This window comes from Lonchura striata, chromosome 6, assembly GCF_050655825.1.
Source record: "Lonchura striata isolate lonStrDom1 chromosome 6, ASM5065582v1, whole genome shotgun sequence".
Classification (NCBI taxonomy): Eukaryota; Metazoa; Chordata; class Aves; order Passeriformes; family Estrildidae; genus Lonchura; species Lonchura striata.
This window is the reverse complement of record NC_140708.1, coordinates 5,614,313-5,637,224: the sequence shown is the minus strand read 5'-3', so window position 1 is coordinate 5,637,224 and position 22,912 is coordinate 5,614,313. Positions and strand designations below refer to the sequence as shown.

The 22,912-nt window shown below is 47.2% G+C and overlaps 1 protein-coding gene across 8 annotated transcripts in view; it reads right to left on the bottom strand.

The window, feature by feature from the left end:
* SGMS1 (sphingomyelin synthase 1) overlaps positions 1-22,912 on the bottom strand; it is an 88,653-nt gene that overhangs the window by 19,822 nt on the left and 45,919 nt on the right. For 5 of the 8 annotated variants that reach the window (XM_085583981.1, XM_085583980.1, XM_085583982.1 and 2 more), the window contains one exon: positions 14,804-15,033. The exons of 2 other annotated variants lie outside the window; for them this stretch is intronic. The gene's annotated coding sequence lies outside the window, so the exon portion shown is untranslated. Of the gene's footprint in view, positions 1-14,759; positions 15,034-22,912 lie in introns of all 8 variants that reach the window. One more of the 8 variants, XM_085583979.1, reaches the window with a different exon arrangement.

Genomic DNA, 22,912 nt, shown 5'->3' with positions numbered 1-22,912 from the left:
GACTGGCAGCACCTGCAGAAGGTCCCTGCCTGTGGCAGCAGGTGGAACAAGATGAGCTTTAAGATCCTTCCAACCCAAACCACTTTGTAATTTTATGAATTCCCTGCTCAGACACCAGGATCCCCAATGCTTCAGCAGCTTCCTACAGCCCACCCAGCACCCCCCAAACCAACCCACGCCGCGCTCAAGCCTTGCCCACGTGGGATCTGGCCAGGATCCCTGAGTGCCCGTGGGCTCTGTGCTCTGGCAGCAGCAGGCTCTGGCTGCTGGCCCAGCAGAGCTGAGCACACAGCCCTGTGATGCCTCGGGATCTGGGTCAGCCAGAGCCAGGGCAGGGCTGGGAACGGAGCCCCGTGTCCCCCTGCAACCCCGCTGGTGATCCGGCACTCAGAGCCGTGCTCCTGACACTGCCCAAACCTCCCCACACTGACACACAAACAGCAAAACACTGCAAAGGAAAACAGATCACACACTGGAAAGGCAGAAAGAGTGGGGTTTTTCCCCTACAAGGCAGGGCAGAAGGATGGAAGCAGGAAAATAAGGAGAGACTAAACATTTGTGACATGCTCCATATTCTAATTCAATTAGTGCAGGTGTTTTGAGGTTTTTCTACCTCCAGTGACTACCTAAAAGCCATTTATTATTAGAAAGTCAGATTTGTTGGAAACCTCTGGGAATCTAAGTGGCAGCACAAATTTAAAATTTAAAAAATCATGGGGACAGAAAGGGAAGTTGTGCCCCAGGGAAACTGAGAGCAGTCTTGTGACTGATGGTAACGTAGCTCTGAAATGCAGACTCCAGCATAATTTGCCAAACCAGCCATGCAGATTAGGAAAAGGAAACCTGGCAGAAATCACAGAGAAAGCAGATCCTCACTGAAGACTTAAATCAGTTATTTGACTGATATTTTTTTAATATTAGGGTTTGTTACTGGCCATGTATGAGACAGTAGCCAGACCACAAAAGTTGCTCCCTCCAAACTGCCTTTGCCAGGGTTGTAACTTAAAGCAAAAGAAAACTAAATTTTCACGCTAGGATTCCCAGCCTAGAATAATATTTCCATATTTCATTAGCAATATAAATATTTTATTTCAAACATCCTACTTTTGAAGTCCCAACACATCAGACCCACATCAAAAAGACTTCAAGCCTCCAGAGTTGAAATGTGAATATCTTCATGCACAATGCTGTTCTCTGCACTTTAGCTTTTCATAAACCCACCCAAAAAGACACACCATCAACATTATCCATTTTCAATGCCATTCGTCTTGGAAAACAAAACAATCCATGGGTTTGCCTTTATTAACTTAGTTTAATGTAACACCGAGTGTTCCTTGGTCTGAAAGACAAAACACCACGTGTATTCAAGATTACTTCTGGTATAAATAGTCTGAATTTTTGAACACAGAGTCCTCCTCTTTCCAGCAATACCTGCTCAGAGTTGCACCAAAAATCAAATAAGTCCCTTCAAGACATGTATATGCAGGAAGGAGAGGAAGGCTCTTATTGCATAGTTGGTCTATTAAAATCAGAAACACAGGAAAGGGAAGAAAAAGGAAAAAATCCCAAACCATCTTGACTGCCAACAAATTATGGGTGTACAGCCTGCACGGTGGGGATGTGTCTGACTAGAGCCAGATTTCCTGACACTGCAGATAAACTCCTGGCATCTTCATTTTTGTAGTTATGTTACAAGCAGGAAAAACCCTCTCAGTTTATTTGCCAAATCCTTTTTGCCAAATTTTATTTGCCAAATCCCAGAACCTTCCTTTACTCTCCACCATAGGAAGCCAAATCCTTCTGTTTGCAGTGCAAATCTTCCACGGACACAAATCCTCCCCTTCCCAGCCCAGCCATCCAGCACCTCCTTCTTCAGCAGCCACGAGGAGGGTGCCCAACAATTCAGAGCAGCTCTGGTCCCTGCTCCAAGGGTCTCTGGCTTTTGACTTTTATAGGCAATTTCATCATTGATGCTCAGTGTTTTGGGCACTGAATGAGACACTTTGATGATTCAACAAGCTCCAAATTTCAGAATTTGGTCTCCAGAAACCTAAGCCATTCCTCGCCCAGGGCTGCAAAGTAGCTTTATTTTGTGTCAGACTATTCCTCCTCATTCCATCCACTGTTCCTACTCAGCTGTTCCCAAACCATGTCAGATGTGACACTGCTCCCATCAATGATCTGTGACACCAGCAAATCCTGCTCAAATCTTGCTGCTGACAGCAAGTGAGCACTGAACCCAAAGAACAGGAGTACACAAACATCCTGAAACATGAAGCATTCCTTACTCTTTAACTGACAGATAATTGAAAATCATAAAACAACACTGAAAACGTGCTTCCTTCCACATTGACAGCAATGGTGACAGTGAGTACCACCAGGTACACATCAAACAACTGCCTAGAGCACAAGCAGGGTCACTTGAAGTCATTACAGTGTGTTCAAAGGCTGCAAAATATGTTTTACATATTCCCCTCAGCTCAAAAGTTATGATCAATTAGGTTCACAAAGAAAGAGAAATAAAGGAAGATAAAAACCTCAGCCATCTAACTGTTCTGGAAATGATGAATATTTCAATAACCACCTGAAAGGCTCAGAAGTAAATTCCTCCTGCAGACACATCCAATTGCTTCTAAATTTATTTTCTAGTGGCACAGTTGAGGCACAGGGATGTGCCTGTGTCATGCTGTCCTAACACCTTTATGGAGATGTCCATCACCACCTGGCTACGGATGATCCAGGAAGATCTCTGGAGCTGTGGCTCTCAGCCCTCCTTCCTTCTGCAGGCAGTCACTCCTGGCACACTGAGCAGGAAAGACTGGATGGCTGGGTAACAGCTCCACAGGCTGCACTGGTAGGGTTTGAATACATCAATTAAATCAGTTCCAAAGGCAACCTGTAATTCCAGCCAAACAAGGGAATCTCAGCCGGAGGGGCCGGGTAAGTGTGAGCAGCTTCTGTTCCTCCCACGGAAATCAAGCTGTGTTTAAAAATAGAATCCCAAAATGGTGTGGGGTGGGAGGGACCTTAAATCCCATCCAGTGCCAGCCCTGCCACGGCAGGGACACCTTCCACTGTCCCAGGCTGCTCCCAGCCCTGTCCAGCCTGGCCTTGGGCACTGCCAGGGATCCAGGGGCAGCCCCAGCTGCTCTGGGCACCCTGTGCCAGGGCTCACACCCTCCCAGGGAACAATTCCTAATTCCCAATATCCCATCCAGCCCTGCCCTCTGGCAGCTTGAAACTGAACAATATTTCACCTTCCAAACTCCCCAGCTTGGGGAACACTGTCACCCACCACTCACCCACAACCCATAAAACTGTTGCAAAGCACCCCGAAGCAGAGTGCAGAGCTCAGCCAGAGCTTTGTCCACCCTTCACAGCCAAAAATAACCAAAAACACTTCAATCAGATGCCTCCTGAATGGGTGGGCATGTGATCCCTCTCCTCCTGCCACAGAAGGAATGGAGGGGTGTCCAGCTGACAGCACAGCTTCGAGCAAACTTTCCTTACCAGTCTAAACATTTTCTTTTAACTACAAGAAGGCAAGCCAAAACTTACACTACAGACTGGAGGAGGCCCTCCCGCAGATGTGTTTCCTCTTGTTATAAATAACAAATACAGCTATTGGCTTTCACATTTACGTATTAACTTTTGTTTTGTAAGTTATTATTGATCACAAAAATCTTGACATAGTACAATTTGTAATTACTGCTTTTGATACAGTATAATCTGTCAATTTATGTATATAGCTTTTATAAATAGTGGTGTAATAGATACTATCTCAGACTGTAGCATAATAGAGACTGTGAAATGTTGAAATGGTTTTTCATGTAACTAACTCAGAAAACAGTGTAAAATAATTAAATGATTTCCCACATTCAGGCACTATCTTACCTGAAAGACAAGATAACAGAAACAGAAACCCAAGCGGAGCACCCAATAAAAAGAAGAATTCACTGACCCTCATTATCAGGAAGTGAAAATACAACGAGATGGAACCACAGGAAAAAATAAATTATATTAGTTTCATCTACAAGATGGCATGAAGACAAGTCAAAAGTTAAAACTCAAAGGAATGTTTGAATATGTGTAAACTCTTATGAATATATGTGTACCCCCTATACTGTAACAGTATATAAAGAACGTGGTTTAAATTAATGATGTGCAAGTAGCCAAGCATCCCAACACTTGGATTTATCTCTTTTGTCCCTTAAGAAACTTTTATAAACATTTTAAATAGTGAGCTGTGTTTCTCACAATCTCACGAGGCTGTGCATTAGTGCAGCTCCCTGCGGGGCACCTGCCACACGCTGCTCCCAGCAAACACAGCCCACTGCTTAGATAATCTCAGTTAGTACAGGCACTCAAAAGCCACATCCACCCTTGGAAAAACAATTCATAAAAGTCAGCATTCCATCTTGGGAAGCAGAAATGGGAATTAGCTATTTAATTAATGAAGGGACGCGTCGCTTCACAAAGATCACTGCAAAACCAAGCCTGGGTTTCAGAGCTGCTGCTGCACACACAGTTAACATGCAACAAGGGCCAGCCCTGCATCTTACAGCAGCCAGAACTGCAGGAACCCAGCAGCTCTGTTCTTCCAGAAAGAGGAACCCAAACAAACCAACCTCCGTCCCTTCTGTGGCAAAGTATCGCATGACCAACCAGCTCCAGAGGCATCTGGCTGAAGGATCTTTAATTATTTGTTGTTGTTAAGTGTGAACAGATGAGAGGGAGGGAGAGGAGGAAAGATTTCAATCTGCAGTCACATGCAAGCAGGTGGATGAAGCTCAGATTAGCAAGGTATTAAGGAGAGTAAGGCAGGGATGCCAATGAGGTGCTGCCTGAAAATAGCCCCACTCTGACCTATCTCCTCTCCCAGATGGATCAGGAGATCCATGGCCACAGAGCAAGGGCTCTCTGACTGCTGGAGAAGGATGGGAGATTGCAAGAATATTGGAAAAAGCTGCTGAGGCTGAGGCTGAGGATAAAAGGGGAATGGCCAAGTAGATAATGAAGCAGTTCTGAATTTTTGAACAAAAAGTCCCCTGTTTCCAGCAATACCTGCTCAGAGCTGCACCAAAAATCAAGTCTCTTCCAGACATGTATGTACAGGAAAGAGAGGAAGGCTACCATTGCATAGATGGTCTAGAAAAATCAGAAGGAGATGCAGGAGAGTGTGATGCTCCTTCCCATCTCCCTGCAGCACAGGGAGAGAGCTTGCTGGGAATAAGCCCTTCCCACAGGTAAATACTCAGGAGATACTTTCCCTAGCAGGAATCCAACATCCCTGCTGCGTGTGAGTAAGCAAACAAAAAGGGGAAATGACAATTCTGCTGCTGTTTCTGATGTGCAGGGGCTCCTGTGAGCCGGAAGGGTGAGGTAAGATGTTCTGGTACTGCAGGAATTCATCTGGGGGTTTAGACTGGATGCTGGGAAGAGATTGTTCCCTGGGTGCAGCAAGCTGGGAGAGTGAAAGGTGTCCCTGCCCATAGCAGGGTTTGGGATAAGAGCATCTTTAAGGTCCCTTCCAAGCAGAACCAGATTGTGTGTTCTGACAAGGAGCCCTTGGGAGCAGGACACTGGGAAAAGCCCATGGAGACACCTCATGACAGGCTCTGAGTCCTCAGCATTCCCTCCAGGCCTGGGAAATGCATATGGGCCTCCAGAATATTTTAGGAGTACAAACAAATAAGGGCCACCTTGCACAGCTGCTGCTTTACCCACCCAGCCCACAACCAGACTTGCTCTACAGGCCTGTCCTCGAGCTGTGCTCTGACATGCAGCTTTTAGATATACCTCCAAGACCTTCTAAGGTTGATAAAATATGATATTTCAATAACAGGTTATTAAAAAGGAAAAAAAAAAATCTTCCTGCAAGTCACACAAGAGCTGTTGAAATGACTACTGGTGGGAAAAATACAATGGTATTCTGGAAACAAGATCAAGTACTGTGAGTGTTCACACCAAAAGATGCTAACCTGTCACAGAAGTTGGAATTTGGAGGTTGTTCAGGTCTTTTTGTTTTGTTTGTGTGTTTTTTAGAGGTAAGGGTGGGGCTACTAGATATAGCACAGGATATAAATACACATGAGATTGTCTTTTAAAAGTAAATATATTATTATCTGTCCTTGGGCATTGCAAAAGCTTTTCACTGGGTCTGAAAATAACCTAAGTTCACAAGTATTTCATGTGGGTGAGGGGATAAAAGTGCAGTGGCAGAGATCCTGATGAAATATGCAGCTCACCCTGTGTGGCACCACAACAGCACTGACAACAAGGGTCTAATTCTAGGTTTGATATGACATCAGCAGGGGTCTGGAATTTATCTATCCCAAGACAAACTTGTGCTGGTCTGGATCAGTCTGAAATGTAAGACATGCCACATATGGCACCATGCAAATTCAGATTTAACGGGGACACAGTTGAGCTCAGCCCACAGAAGCCAGCAGCTCTCAGACAGCACAAGGGGGCCACGTTCCTGTCTGGTTTTGGGATTTCTTGCCCTCCCCAAACACGATCTGCAGGAGCCAGGTTGCCAGCAGCAAGGCTGCAGGCTCTCCTTCCTTTCTGGAGGAGCAAGGAGGAAGGATCAATATTCAGAAAGCTCTTGAGAAGCAGTGGAACAGCCCCTGGGGAGCAGAGCAGACACAGCGCCAGCCCAAAATTCAGGAAACCTGGAGCTCCTTAGCCCACTAAAAGCCACTTTTTGCCAAGTAACCAATTTCCTTACACTTTCCATTAAATAAAACATGAAGGGCAGGCAGAGACATAAAATATGAATGCACACACGTCCGAAAGCAACAGGCCCTGTTATTGTAGATGCTGCATAAATCATTGAGGACAAGAGGACTTGTGTCCCCTAAGGGAGGGCACAGAATTTGGGGTCAGTCAGCAAACAAGGGAGTTTGATATTAAGAAATATTGCATCTGTGTTCACCTTTGTGATCTGCACTGCCGAAAATAGCAGAAACCACTTTCGTTCATGTATTATTTAGTCAGGCCAGATGGGTGAAAGGCAGAATCAAGCCTCAAGACAAACATCAGATGATTTTGGTGTGGACCTCCACCAAACACAGCAACTGGAATAGGATGGCACAGCCCAGAATCCCAGAATGGTGTGGAATTGATAAAACCCACCCTGCCATGGGCAGGAACACCTTCCACAGTCCCAAGCAGCTCCAAGCCCTGTCCAGCCTGGCCTTGGGCACTGCCAGGGATCCAGGGGCAGCCACAGCTGCTCTGGGCACCCTGTGCCAGGGCCTGCCCACCCACAGGGAGTCTCACTGGGAATTCAGCCAGAATTACCAAAATGCTCCTTTCTGTCTGATTTCCCTGCCTGGGGCCACAACAGTAGTTTTGAACTGCACTGTTGAAACTCACTGCTATATCTGTTTTCCAGAGCTTTGCACACAAACACAACATCTTTACAATTTCAAGTGTTCGTAGTTACAAGTGTTGCTTTGGCAAATTCCTCCAGGGAGGAGTAATAGCTACTTTATGGAAAACTTGCCCCCAGTCACTGCCATCTCCTCTTTCTTGAGATTTTTTATGTCAGGCAGTTGACTGACAAATAACACTGCTGCTTACAATACACAACATCTTGCCTTTTTTGTGTTTGTACAACTTGATTGAAAAGGCACAGCAGCTTTCACACAGCTGGTGGCAGACAACAACCTCTAAGTTCAGTCAGGACAACCCTTTAAGTAGCTGAAAACCACTCTCCACTGTGAAAATGTGGCCCGAAGTATTTTTGGACTACCTTTTTTCAATGTGGCCTTGAAGTGATCTTGCAGGCAGATGGATGAGCTCAGGATAAAGACTCTACTCAGCTCTGTAAGTGAATTCTCTAGGCAAAACATGCAAAGCTCCAATCCAGTGGTGCTCAGGTCTTTGAGGGACTTCACACTGCTCTTTCCTACCTGACAGGAGTACAGAGCTCAACAGGTCCCCGTTGAAAATCCAGAAATTGCCAAGTCTGCCCTAACACTCAGCTTGTGGATGCCTTCTCCTCTGATTATTCAGAGGTTCAACAGAACTGGAAGTAATCTTCATGCCTAAAGTTATTTCTGAGTATAAATTCACTTCAGAGAATCCCAGAACAGTTTGGGTTGAGAGGGAACTTAAAGCCCATGCAGTTCCACCCCCTACCCCAGGCTGCTCCAGCCTGGCCTGGGACACTTCCAGGGATCCAGGGGCAGCCACAGCTGCTCTTTGCAGCTTCTGCTCACCTGCTTTTAAAGATACTTTTTAGGCAGGACTCCCTCTCTGCATGGAAGAGCATGGAGGCAAGCTGTATTATGCAGGAATCTCACAGAATCAGGGAAATCACAAAGAAAAATCAGGAGCATTCATCTCAAACTGAGACCTAGAGAAGAACCAGCAAGGGGTGTTTGTGCTCTTTGGCTTTTTTCTTTATTTTCCTTTCCATCTCAGTAGAGTCTGTTCTTCCTTCTCTCCTTTCCTCCATCCTTTGAGGCTGCTCCCAGCCCCACATGTCTGACCCTTTCCAGCCCAGTGGCACAATCCATATGAAAAATCACCAGGATCAGGACAAAGTGGGGAGGCTGCTAAACCAGGGGAATGCCAAACCACCACCAGAGAGAACGGGCAAAGTATTTTAGACACCTTTGTGGTGTCTCCTCATCCTCCTCCCCACCCAAAAGAAGGAGAATCAGTGTTAAAGGATCCCAAGAACTGTAAATAAATGATGACCCTGTTCATCAATGAGCTCAGGCTGAAATGAAATGAAAGCCACAGCAGGCTCTGTAATCACTCAAAATAAACCCCTCCAACGGGATCACTCCTGCCCTGATGGCTCAATTATGCCTGGGCAGAACGTTACACAACATTAAACATTAACAAAAGTCTGAGCCCGGCTCACTTTTCTCCCAGATAAATCCAAATCAGTAACCCACTGCTCTTAGCTTAAATAACCCAGAATTACCAGATCAATTCTTTTCCCACCTTTCCCTTCACATCTGATAAAAGCCAGGCCACCAAACAGAGAGAAAAATGTTTGCAAACAGTCCCTGTGCTAAACAGTTATATTGTTAGACTACATGTGGTTTGGGAGAGAGGTGCTGATGTAAATTTACTAGCTCAGAAATTAAACCAGGGCAAATTGTTTTGGGCCATGAGGCTTCACTCTCAGCTCCCCGGAAGGACTTATTCCCTCCTCTAAAATCCTGTTCCCAGCAAACAGTTGCACCACTTCTGTTCCCAGAAACTGCAAGATCTATCAAGGCAAACATAGCAGAAAGCTGCTTTCATTTCTCATCTGGCTTTTGCAATATCACTTTTCATAACTCCACTCGAACTACAGATCCCCTCACCACCTGAAACCTCTGTCGCCTCTCTCTCTGCAACTGTATTAACACAAAATAAAGCTTCTCAAGGTTTGCCCAGGTGAGATCACAGAGTACAGAAAGGCTGAGGCTGGAGGAGCGGAGTGGGCAGCTGGTGGCACCTCCCTGCTCCAGCAGGGCCATCCCAGAGCCCAGGGCACAGCATTGTGTGCACACAGCTCTGCCCCAGCCCCAGGGAGGAGAGCCCCCAGGCTCTGTGCACAATGTGCTCAGGGCTGGCACTGCCCAGGGAAGAAGTTGTGCCTCCTGTGCAGGGGGAATTGCTGGGGCTCCTCTCCAGCCTGAGCAGCCCCAGCTCCCTCAGCCTGTCCTGGGCACCCCGATGCTCCAGGCCCTTGCTCAGCTCCAGCAGCTCCTGGCCCTGCTGTGCTGAGGCTCCAGAGCTGGACACAGCACCCAGAGGTGCCTCCAGGGCTGTCCCCGGGACAGGATCCCTCCCTGACCCGCTGCCAGAGCTCCTCTGCTGCCCCAGCTCCCATTGCCCTCCTTGGTGTCCCCCAGGTCCTTCCCCACGGAGCTGCTCCAGCAGCTCCTCCCCAGCCTGTGCTGTTGGTGGGGTTGTTCTTTGCTGCTTTAACCTCAGTATAACATCCAAACACACTGAGAGAGCTGAACAATGCCAGGATTTAGGTGGGGTGTGACTGGTTTAGAACAGACAAATCAATGTCCCCAGGCTGAGATGAAAAGGGAAAACTTCAAAACACCAAAGGAGTTAGAAATAATATGGAAAAAACCCAGAAAGGTGGGAAGATGAAGAAACTGAAATCAAAGCTGCACCAAAACTCACTTGCTGGTGGTCTTTCAACTAAGTCCTTCCTATCTTTGATATTAATATTCTAAAATCCCAAAGCATCAGCTTCTCCAATACAAATAAACTGGAGTCAGATGTGCTCAGTTTCATTGTTTTAAAAAATAAATCAAGTATTACAGCATCCATATTCTTAGTGATGAAAAACATGTTTGACTGCTGAAGTAGTCTTTTAAATTTACAAGAAAACAGTGTTATATCTATCACTGAGACCAATGAGGTTTTACCACTGGTTATGAAAAGCAGCCCAGTAATTCCTGAGAAATCATGCTGAAGTGTTACGAAACTTAAGTGAGTAAAAATACCTGCTTGTCTTCAACATTCTTTTTCAGAGATTGAAGTGCAACTTCAATTCTTAAATTCACTTTTTTAAAAGGTAGAACAATTCCAGGTAAGGGTAAACTCTGACTTGATAATTAATTCTACTTTGTTTTCACGGCTTCTCAAAATGAATAAATTCTGTTTGTCTTCAAAGTATCTGCCCAGGAAATGAGACAGGTTTTCTGAACCAAGTACTAGATAAACATTCTTTAGCTATGATAAATAACTGCTGTAGTCCCTTCACCAAGTCCTTTGCAGGGAATGCTTGGTACAGGATGCATCCTGGGTTTTAGAATCTGTCTAGGATGGATATCCAGGATATCTGAAATACCCTGGATATTTCTTTCTCAACACTGTACAGAATGGGTCACTGTTTCTCAGTGTGTGGCTGGGAGCGCTACAACAACAGGAGTTGAACCGAAGAGCAGCAGGAGAACTCAAACTGTTCTAAAGGCTGATAAAGAGTTTAAAAAAAGTTAAAGAAAGCAAAGAAAAATAAACTCAAACCCCCAAAACCAAAGACAAAAAAAAACCCCAAAAAAGGCAGCAGGAAACAAACTTTTTGCAAAGAAAATAATGGTTTTCCTAACTGGATTTTAGAAATTCAGTTGTTTAAGGAAAGAAAACAAAAAATATATCAAAAGGACCAGTGATAATCACAAGGAACTGTGATAAACACTGAAGGCTGGTGACAAACACTATAGAGTGAACACTTCCTAAAAGCAGCACTTTGAAAGTCCATGGTTTCCAAAGCACAAGTTATTTCCCCTTGGCTTGTCTGTTGACTCTTTCTCCTGACACTTTACACACTTATTGCAAAATAAAGTCTCTTCTAAGAGTGTCATATTACACATTCACATGCACTGAAATCACACCCTCAGTACTTTTTTGTTTTACTTTTTTTTCCCCCCCAAGTAGAACTCTCCTCATAAAACAGGAGAATAAGAACAATTCAAAGAGCAGAGTAAATCTCCTTAAATCTTTGTCCTTACCTTGGGCACACTAACCCAGATGAACTTAAACCCAGCCTTTCCAATGGAAGCTTTGACCTGAATTCCAGTGCCTGCACACCTGGGACTGTGTCACCTGTGCCAGCAGAGCTCAACAAGCTTTTCTCAGAGGCATCCCCCTCCTCCTCTCCTGTGCCTGGGTAATTCCACGGTGGAAAACCTGCTCTTTTCCTGGTTTTCTGCAGGCAAGGAGCACGAGCAAGTCCTTCCCCTTTCGGTGGCAGCAGCGAGTTGTGAGAGCAGCCCTGCTGGATGCTGAAACCATACCTCACATTTCCTAATCCGCCTTTCTATTTTTAACCAGAGTCATTCCCCCATCTCCTCTGCCATGCAGACAGCTGCAGAAAGCAGCTGGAGACAACAAAGTGCTCCATCAGGGCAATTTTCCTGGCAAAAAAACCATTCTCAGGCCAGAGGACAGGGCACAAGGGACACTCCCAAGGTGTGCTCCTTTCTCCTTTTCCCTTGTGGCCACAAAAGCTCTGACTGCACACAGAGTGTGGCAACCTGGTTACCCCAAAGGCCCGTGGCTAACCTCAACTGGCTGAGATCTCATCAGCACCTCTTGTCCCTAAAAGCTCAAAAGAGGAAGGCTCCAGCAAGGATGCAGAGCATGGATCTGCTCCTGTACTGTGATCCTGCAGGACTGGGAGGAGGAACCACCCTGCCCTCTACAAGGCAGCATCACCACCTGACACAGCACTTGGGAACACTTGCTGGGGTGTCCCCAGCACAGAGAACTCCTTCCACAAGCTCAAACCTCCTGGGGAAAGGTCTGGAGTCACCTTCTGCTCCAGGTTTGGGTATCTCCTCCCGCAGGCACTTGGTGTCGGGTGTCACACGATAAAGCAGCTTTAAAAAGCTCAGCTTTAAAAAGCTAATGCGCAGCCAGGCTGTAAAGTTAACCAAGCAAAAAGGGCACTTTCCTGAGCAGCAGTTTGGAGCTTTCCCAGGCAGCTGGAAAGCTGGGCACACAGAGCACAGGCTGTGCAGGGCGCTGAGCCGTGCCAAACTTGGACACAGAGCACTTGGGGCATGGGCTAGCACTGAAAGTGAGGTCCAGCTTTCTGAGCTGTGCCCTCCAGTTGGACCCGTTTTCTCGTCCTGGAGATGCCTGAAAATGCCCTGGTAGGACCAGGCAGACCTTTGGCAGAAGACAACCAGGCTGCGAGTCTGGCACTTGAAACAGACCCAGCTTAGTGGGGGGAAAGGCACAACTCCAACACCAACTCAGGGAGCTTAGAGGAGTTTAGCTGGAAGTTTTGAGTCATGCTCTTGGACATGGGCAGCTAGAACAGCTTAAGCCCTTCTTGAACCCTTTTTCTTTTGTTCAGGCAACGTCTGCAAACATCACAAATGGAGCTACTTCTGCTGTTGTCCATGTGCTACAGATTTTCCATGCTCTAAGTCACTCACACAAAACAGACTCGCTGCCAACATGATCAATCAAAACATAAAGCGACTGCAGACAGGACTGTACAGACTCTAAGTATTAATGCTTCAGAGAAACCCATCACTTACGTACCTACAGAAACAAAAGTCAACCAAAACAGAAGCCTGGTGTGGAATTAAGCACAGCAAGACCCACAGCAAATCTTCCCAGCTCAAACGGATTTGAATCACAGGATGCCAGGAAACGAAGCTGCGAGCAAAACACTCCGTAAACCCACGTGAAATTAAATTTCATTAATGAATGACAGTGTTTACAAGAAAGTAAATGCTGTGTTTCCCTCTGCCTTAGCTGGAGCTTAGGAAAAAGACCGCAGGGTGTTCAGGTCCTCTCCCATCATTAATCCACTGGACTACAGCACTTTGTTAACAGGCACAGAAACCACGGCAGCAGCAAACACCCACGTATGAAACCAAGATCTGCAAGTAATTTCATTTCTTACCTTCTGGAAAGGGGGAGTTTCAGGGGCAGGAAACCTCTTTAGCATCTTTTACAGGCACCAGGCCTGTGGGTTAATGATTTACCTGACAGTGCTGTTAAGCAGATTAGATAAGAGTGGTTTTGTTATGGTCTGTTTTCCTGCTTTTGTCTGCATAACCAAATCAACTGGCAAATGAAGAAGACAGGGTGTTACTTGACAGAGCAGGAAGAAATTAATGCTCCTCTCAGTGTGCTCACACCATCCTGCTGTAAAACCACATTTTTTATAGACACACATGCCCATATTTACACACACAGCCTAAAAACCAATGCCTGGAGTAGCTCTTCTCTGTGTGTACACTTGTGTGTTCCTATACACAAATATATGTATCAAAAACACATACGGATGAGTCACTGCAGGCAGTTTGTTTTAGCTTCTTACCCAGAAGAAAAGAAAAAACCCTTGACTCATTGCTCTAAATCTATTACAAGGCTTCCAGATTAAAGCATTGAGTTCCAAAGAGGTTTAGGTTGAGAAGAAAAGGCGGCTGTGCCCAAAATGCAGAAATAGGATCACAGTCCCTGGAAAGACTCCACAGCTCACGGATAAAGTTCTGTTCCCCCAGTGCACTCCGAGAGGATCTCTGTGTTCCCCCAGTGACTCAAGGACTGTTCTCCAAACCCAGGGCCACCCTGCTGTACAACCGCAGCTGTGTTCACGCCACGGGGCAGCGGTGACACCGTGACAGACACAGACATGGCACAGGCACAGCCGCTCTAGGACATCACAGAAAGTCTAAAACACCTTCTTGCTCCTGCTCCTTCACACAAACACTGCCAGCAACTGCCCTGGGGATATGAGGCAGCAGTCAAGGGGCAGGTCAGGCATGGGGAGAGCTGCCCGAGGTGCCAAAGGGGACAGCAGATTGTCCCTGGCTGTCAGTTTGTGCAGGCAACGCCGCTGCCACGCTGTGGAACTCCGGTTATCTCCCGCAGGTGTGCCGCAAACAAACCTAGATACCGGGGGAGATTCCGTGCCCCAGCAGGAGATGAGGCTGCCTGATGGAAACACAAGCCTGACACAATCTGGGGGACAAGCCACCGGCAGATCATTGCTGTCCTGCAAGCTGGTTTCGACTAAGAAAGACACCAACCTAAACTAAAAGCCAAGACTAAAACCAAGCAGCAAACAACAAAGTAACCACAAGTTTAAGCGCCACTTTCAAAAAAGTCACCCAAGGAAAAAGTCAACCAACTCCCCAGAGCTGTGCTGTAGACCCGACTGTACCCAAGCCCCTCTGTGGCTCCCCAAACACAGCCCCCGGCCGCCCAAACACTCCTCTACACTCAAACGGGACCGTGCGGAGAGGAAAGCGACTCACTGCGGGAAATCAAACGGGACCGTGCGGAGAGGAAAGCGACTCACTGCGGGAAACGAGGCGGGCGAGAGCAGCAGAAAGGCGGCTTTTCCTCTCGCGGCTGCAGGCAGCCGCGCCGCTCCCGCAGCAGGACGGGGACGCGGCGGCGGCGCGGCCACTCCCGGAGCGCCGAGCGCGCCTCCTTCGCCAGCCCCGACTTCCTCGGCCTTCAAAGTTGCCTTTCAATTTCCCCCGGGCTGCGCTTCCTCAGGGCTCCTCTCCCAGCTGCGGGAAGCGTCTGCGGAGGGAAACGCGGAGAGGTGAGCGCAGATGCAGGGCGGCGGAGCGGCTCCTTCCGCGGGCGCGCCAGTGCGTCAGCGCCGGGAGAGGAGGGGACGGAGCGCCCGCCACAGGAGAGCTGCGGGAGAGGAGGAGGAGGAGGAGGAGGAGGAGGAGGAGGGAGTGCCAGCCCGGCCCCGCTGGTGCAACCGCTCCCGGCAAATGCACCGGGAAATCGGGACACCGCCGAGGTCCAGGCTGATTCCTACTGTATGCGTGGAACGCTTTCATCAAGTGTCACTTTTGAAAGCTGAACACAGCACCTAAACCACAGGGAAATGGGTACATCACCGAAGTTCAGTCTGCTGATTCCTACTGTACCCGTGGAACGCTTTCCTGAAGTGTCACTTTTGAAAGCTGAAAAAGTCACTGCAGGGAGGAAGGATTCATTTTTCCAGTATATATGTTAAGTCCTACCCTACAAATAAAAAAAAAAAAAAACTTCCACCACAAAGAAAAATCGTGTTCCACCACACAAACACGAAGCAAAACAACCAACACCCCGAGCTTTCCATGAATTTTTTGGCTCCACCCCACTGGTGCCACCAGCAGCAGTCTCTGGGCAGGCAGCATCAGCGGCCCCCGAGGCTGGCATCCAGCCTCTGTCCCAAAGGGCACAGCAAGGACTGGAAGCACACAGGACCTCCTGCCCGCGGATCCAGCGGGAAAGGCTGCTGAAAGCATCCCAGGTGAGAGGGAGCAGAGGATGTCTGCTGGCTGCTGCCTCGGGCCAGCGGGGAGTTGCTGTAATTCGGTACAAAACCACAACACAAAGCAGGCTGAGTCATGTTGGGAACACTGATGGGATGAGCAGCGCTGGCAGTGTTTTCCAGCACAGCACGGACTCTCCCCAGTCTGCTGCCTGCTGGAGCCAACAGAGACACTGTCCAGGAGTGAAGTCAGAGGCGTAGGAAGCCGCCTGCTTCCACTCCACAGATGAAATAATGTGGAAAGTGAAAAATAGGCAACGGCAGTAACAAATAGCAGCATCAAGTTTTCTGAGCTCCATCCCGAGAGAGGGAGCCTGTTGCCAGGAATACCGAGGAATCTGCAGAGCCACATCGAAGAAGCACAGGGTGGAAAAAGAACTTTCACAAGCTGCGCACAGAAATCCTTCCACACTCATCCTATCATACAGAAAACAAGTATTTTAAAGGATTAGTTGCTTTGGGGTTTTTTAATAGATTCACACCCCTGAACATGGCCCAGAAGTGCTCGTTCCTAACACATGGAGACAGCCAAGTATCCAGTGGAACAATGTGCTCACCATCAGCTCCTCCACAAAGTTTACACACCTGAAAACAGCCCATGGTCAAGTCCAACTCAGCTCATTTTATTTAAAATCTGAAGAGATGTGGAATGAGCTACCAGTGAGCTCTGTATTTTTTCCCAGCAGTCTTTTAATAACTGGACTCTGTAACACTCAACAGATGTCATCTGCCCAGCCTGGCCCCCCTTTCCAGCAGGGATTCTGGGGTGAAAACAGTAATTGCTCATCACCTGAAGATTCCTTAGACGTAATTCAGTCGGTACCAATCCTGTAAATCCCTCCCACTGAGAATATATATAAGGAATCTACAGCTTAATTAGAAGATGCCACAGGCCAAGGACTCCTTGTTATGCTGACAACACTCATGTCTAATTTGGGCCCTCACACACCTCCCAGGACAGCAGAAGTCACCTGGTGAGGCCAGAGGCCAACTCAGTAACTCCCTCCAGACAATAAATGCCTTCATATTTGACAGAAATGCTCTTGTGTTTCTTCAGCAGATCTTATCTTGGCAATATTTTTTCCCCCATGATCCAGGCCTGTGTGAGTTCAGTGACCTCAAGGCACGTAAGAAAGCCAGCCCTGTGTTCCCACGAGTCAGGTGGGGCCAGAAGGGAGAAGAGAAGACAGTTGGACAAGTATTACAGGTAATTAAAGGTGTGCTTTGAGAACACTTTTTCAACCATGGTGCATTTAAATACTGCATGTGTCCAGACAGATACAACATAACACCCTGTAATGCCCTAAACAAATAAAAAGAAACACAATGAACTCTCCCACTGGATGTGCAAAGAAGAGCTTGTTTTCTTTTTCTCCTACACAGTCCTGCCAGGACATATTTAGCCTAAGGGCTGAAAGAGAGGACAGCCTGAGCTGATGACATAATTTTCTTTCTATAGGATTGAGTATCTGGGACTGCTGCCCTCAGTTCAGTGGCTGTTGCTGTTTCACCTCTACCTTCCCCCCTCCTGCTTCAACAGGAGAGTGACAGTCGCCTGAAAAACGCCTGAAGAATAGAGATGGCCACAGAGATGTTGCTTCTTTCCCACCAGAACATGAGCAATGTGACAAAAACCAGATTTGAGGTTGACTGCTGGCACTGAGGAGGAAGGGCTGCTACTGAGCTCCAGTGTTGATGTGTGTTGATCATTCAAGAACCACATGCATTTGGAATGTCTTTTCAAAGGCCTGGGGAAAGGCCTTCCTCTGCCTAAACATCAGAAACAGTCAGATTATGTTGAGCACCCTTTTACCCTGCCCATCAGAAAAGAATTGTGTATTAGCAGATGAAATCCAGCACTGAGGGTGGCAAAAAAAGTCTCGGGTAAGTAAGAAAAAACTGCTCAGAACGCCAGGGTCCCTGGGGCAGGAAAATCCCTGCCAGCCCACAGAGTCCCAGCTGTGCCCAGTGCCCAGAGCACTGAGTGCCACCTCCAGCCCTTCCTGGGACACCTCCAGGGATGGGCACTCCAAAGCTCCCTGGGCAGCCCTGCCAAGGCCTGAGCAGCCTTTCCATGGAGAAATTCCTGCTGCTGTCCCAGCTGAGCCTCCCCTGGCCCAGCTTGAGGCCGTTTCCCCTTGTCCTGTCCCTGTTCCCTGGCAGCAGAGCCCGACCCCCCCTGGCTGTCCCCTCCTGGCAGGAGCTGTGCAGAGCCACAAGGTCCCCCCTGAGCCTCCTTTGCTCCAGGCTGAGCCCCTTCCCAGCTCCCTCAGCCGCTCCTGGGGCTCCAGCCCCTTCCCCAGCTCCCTTCCCTGCCCTGGCCACGCTCCAGCCTCTCCATGGGACTGGGGACCCAGAACTGGACACAGCCCTGGGGTCCCTCAGCAGGGCCAGCTCAGCACTGTGACTGTGTGATGTGTTCAAAGGGCTTCATACAAGCAATTTAAGTCTATACGTCCACCCCATGTATCCCAAAAAACCTTCAAAGTTTTTTTTTTTGTCTGTCGGTTCAAGTAACTTGTCCTGGTCAGTGACACATCAGAAAAAATGTGCTACAGGAGCATTATAAAGCTACTCTGACCTTTGCTTGCATTAAAACACTTTGAAAAGTAATGTGAAACTTTGTTATTACCTGTGTAATTAAATAATAATTATTATTTCATCTGTGTTACAGCATTAACAGCCATTACAACTTATGTAGAACACTGTTAATGGACAGTTGCTTTTGAAACTAAAAATATTTAAATTAATGGGGTTCTGAAAGAAACTAAAAAATATGAAACAGCTTCGTGTACAATCTCTGAAGTCCTATCAGAACAACTTCCAGAAGCACCAGATGAAATGCTTAGGTGTGTTTGCTGACACAAAGGGAGATTCCAGAGCCTGACGTGCTCATCAGTTCCAGCAATTAAGTTTCCCGGAGGAATGCTGTGTCATGGAACTGTGACTCACAGAGCAACGTCCGCAGGAAACCACTCTTCTCCCTGTCTCCCTATAAAAAGCTCAGCCTTGCCTGCAAGTTGAACTGAGTTCCCTCAGCAGAATTCCTCCAATTTCAGCATCATGTGCTCCAGCACGAATGCAAGAGCGAAGGTGTATTTTAAACCCTGGCAGCAAACCAGAATCCTCTGGAAAACCAGCTGGAAGCTCCTCCTGTTCCTGGTTCAGCAGGGAGTTAAGAAACACCTGGTGCTGCTGTGTTTGGCCACGTGGGATGTCCTTTGCCCTCGCAGCAGTTCTGCAAGCCGGGATGCTCTGCCTGGCTGAGCTGATCCACTGCCTCCCTCCAAACCCCCAGACATGGGGCTGCACCCGCTGGGACAGCCCTGAGGGATCACACACCCTCCTTGAGCACACCTGTAACTCTAAAAGGGATGGCAGGAGCAGCAGTGGGATCCCAAACCCCCGGAGGTCCACCAGGATATGGGACTCACAGTGAAGTGTCCTCACTCTGTCCCAGTCGTCATCCAAGCAGCTCCTGGAGATCTCATCTAATCTAAATGGCTAAAATCCTCACTGTGCTCATCATGTGTGCTTCCCAGGTGCCCAGCCTTCTGTTCTTTTCAATTCAAGGTCGTGGTTGACCTTTAGCTCCTTGGAGAAACACATGGACCATCCCAGGAGTGGCTCTGCAGAGCCAAACACCCAGCACTTCTTCAGGGGAAAAGCTCTGGAATGGCAATTCCATCCAGGGCATGTGCAATTACATACCCATGTCAAAGTAAGAATTTAATACCACTGAGGTCCCTTTTGAGCCTGGGAGAGTTAGGCTTTCTATAAAAGAGAAAAACAGAAACAAGAAGGCCTTTTCAAACCCTCCACTCAACTATAAGGACATTTTTCACAGGGCAGGGTATCACTCCCACGTGTGTATCCCATATCCAGCTACAGCACTTCCAGCTTGGGAAGTGCCACTCCTAATTCCCTGATCCACTAATTCTGCCCTCCCAGAAGTCTCATCACCCAGGTGTGCTAAAAACCTCCAGTTAAAAAAGTCACCACCTCAAAATTCCAATCTGCTTTTGTCTTTTCCAAACCCAAAATTTCAACCCAACGGCCTCCGTTACAGATAGTTTCTCACCAAATAGTGTAATGGAACACAGATTGGTGTCCCACTGATTTTTCCATCTAAAGAGTTTGCTGTTTGCCCCACACCTTGGGACAAGGGCTATGGTTTGTATACCAGCAGTTTGGAACTATCAGATGCTCTGCCTTCTTTAAGGCCTTAGACATATCAAGCAAAATAAAACAACAACCCCAAACTACTAAAACTAAAGCCAGCCAACAACCCCAAAAACAAAGCAAGAGTTAATACAGGATGATGTTTGGTGCTAAAGTTCAACAGCAGGGCTCGTGGGTGTGGAGGGGGCTTTTTTCCTGTTAAAGATAAATCAACCCTGTCTCCACATCCTGAGTGTTTTCTTGCATGCCACACCGAGCAGGAAGGCAGTGAGAAATCCACTCCCTGGGGCTCTTCAGCAAGATGTTTGTTTGTTATCCCAAACACCCGACCTACACCTGCTGCTCCTGCCAGGAGCATCTCCCTCCCAGCCAGGCAGCAGACCCAGACCGACACACACTCCACTCCAAGAGTCTGAACGTAAAACTTCCATTACCAATTCATCCCAGCCTCCAGTTCCCTTCTCCCTGCGGAGCTGGCAGCCACCATCCAAAGGTTAAATGGCCCTGACACCTCCACCTATCCAATAGCTTTGTAATTAATAAGCATGATGTGGATTAATATTCAAATACACACTTCCTCTGCCCCAAGGGCAAAGGGAACATTTCATCAGGAGTGATAAGGAGCTGTTTGTGAGGGTGCACGGTGTTGTATTCCCAGTATCCTGTGTCAGGGCTCTGCACACAGGTGAGCTGTGCAATTCCATCATTCCAGCTCTCATCCTCCTTCTTGTGACTTCCCTGGCCACAGGTTCACCTGGGTTCTAAGGATGACCTTAATTAAGAGCTGGAAAGAACAGATTATGCTCAGGAAGCCAGAGCCATTAATCTCAAAGGCTTAAAAGGTTTACAGGGGAAGTATGTTTAAAGTCCCCTTACCTCATCCTACAAAAAAGGGAATAGGCAGCAATGCCACCACAAACAAAGGCTGCTTTTGGTGGCACTCAGATAAAATCTAACTGTACTTTTATCTCCACCAATGATCAAAATGCAATAAAAATTAGGCCTGCTAGACCTTATTTTTATGACCTTGACCTCCAGTCCAATTTATTCTTAAAAGATGCTCAAGCATAAGCTTTGTATAAGCATGAAAAACAATAGCCTGGTCCTTCTACCAGGACCATAAAAATTCTGCTTTCTGGAATATATGTCCTAAAAAAAATCCACATTCAATGAAATCCCAACTCGTATTTCTTACAGGGACACTTTTCTACAAGCACCTGAATTATGTATCTCTCACTACAATTCCAAACAGGAACTTGAACAGGGACCTGAAGGAACTTCATCCTGCTCCCACCAAAGCCAAGTCTCAGCAGCTTTGACCACAAAAGGCATAAAATCATGGAATAGTTTGGATTGGAAGGGACTTTAAAGCTCACCCCATCCCACCCCTGCCATGGGCAGGGACACCTTCCACTGTCCCAGGCTGCTCCAAGCCCTGTCCAGCCTGGCCTTGGGCACTGCCAGGGATCCAGGGGCAGCCACAGCTGCTCTGGAAACCTGCTCTGTCTGGGCTTCAGCATGTGTTGGAATTTGAAATATAACGAACTTTTAAAACTTTGGGGTTGTAAGTTAAAGTTTAGAATTAAATATAGGAATTGATTTGAAATCTTGGGAAGGGATTTGAACTTAAGTATTAGAAGTGAAAATGTAGATTTATAGTTTAAAGTAGAAACATGTTAAACTAAATTTTTTAAAAATTAGAGTTTTAGAATTTAAAATATAAAAAATAAAGTAGTTTAAAAATAAAGATATTAAAATATAGTACTGTAAGTTTGTGTGTTATAACATAATTAACTAAAAAACTTACACAATAACATAAAGCCAAATATTTTTAAATTAAGTAAAAAACATAAATATCCTTATTAGCAGTGTTTTATTAGTAAATAACTCCATTAAAAGTCTTGTAACTAAAAGTCTTGTGACCTTCTAAACCATACTGTAGCAATATGAACCAAACTCAACCTTTCTACCTATAAAAAGATAAAAAATAAACCCACATAATCAAAAACAACTCCAAAGTCCTATCTCTAACTCATTCAAAACACCTTCAAAAATCCCCATAATCACACACTAATTCAACTAAACTTCTATTTCCAACACCAACATATTATGCTGCAGTATACACAGAGCAGCTAAATCAAGCCATGGCCAAATACCTTTCCCCTGGCATTCATCATGCATATTTTGGCTGGCATTTACTGTGCTGGCACTTGCGTTTCTGTTCTTGACACCAGTCACAACACACAGATTATGTTTGTGTTTTCAAACCCCCAAACACCAAAAACCCCTCTCCAGGAGCACAGACAAGGGGATTCACTCTGCTTGATACCAACAGCAGGAGGACCTGGAGCTGTGGAGCCAGTCCAGAGGAGACCATGGGAATGCTCCAGGGCTGGAACCCCTCTGCTCTGGAGCCAGGCTGGGAGAGCTGGGGGTGCTCCCCTGGAGAGGAGAAGGGTCCAGGGAGAGCTCAGAGCCCAAAGGGGCTCCAGGAGAGCTGGAGAGGGACTGGGGACAAGGGATGGAGGGACAGGACACAGGGAATGGCTTCCCAGTGCCAGAGGGCAGGGATGGATGGGATATTGGGAATTAGGAATTGTTCCCTGGGAGGGTGGGCAGGCCCTGGCACAGGGTGCCCAGAGCAGCTGGGGCTGCCCCTGGATCCCTGGCAGTGCCCAAGGCCAGGCTGGACAGGGCTGGGAGCAGCCTGGGATTGTGGGAGGTGTCCCTGCCATGGCAGGGGGTGGCACTGGATGGGCTTTAAGGTCCCTTCCACCCCAAACCATTCTGGGATTTTGATTCTGTGATTCTGTAATAGCCTGCTGCCTCTTGGTTATTCCGAGTGGTTTACCCAAGGTTGTCACAGAGCTGATTCCACAGGAGTTATGTGGGGTAGGTGTGTATCTCAAACTGGGGACACCACATCCCTGCCATGCTCTCAGTCAA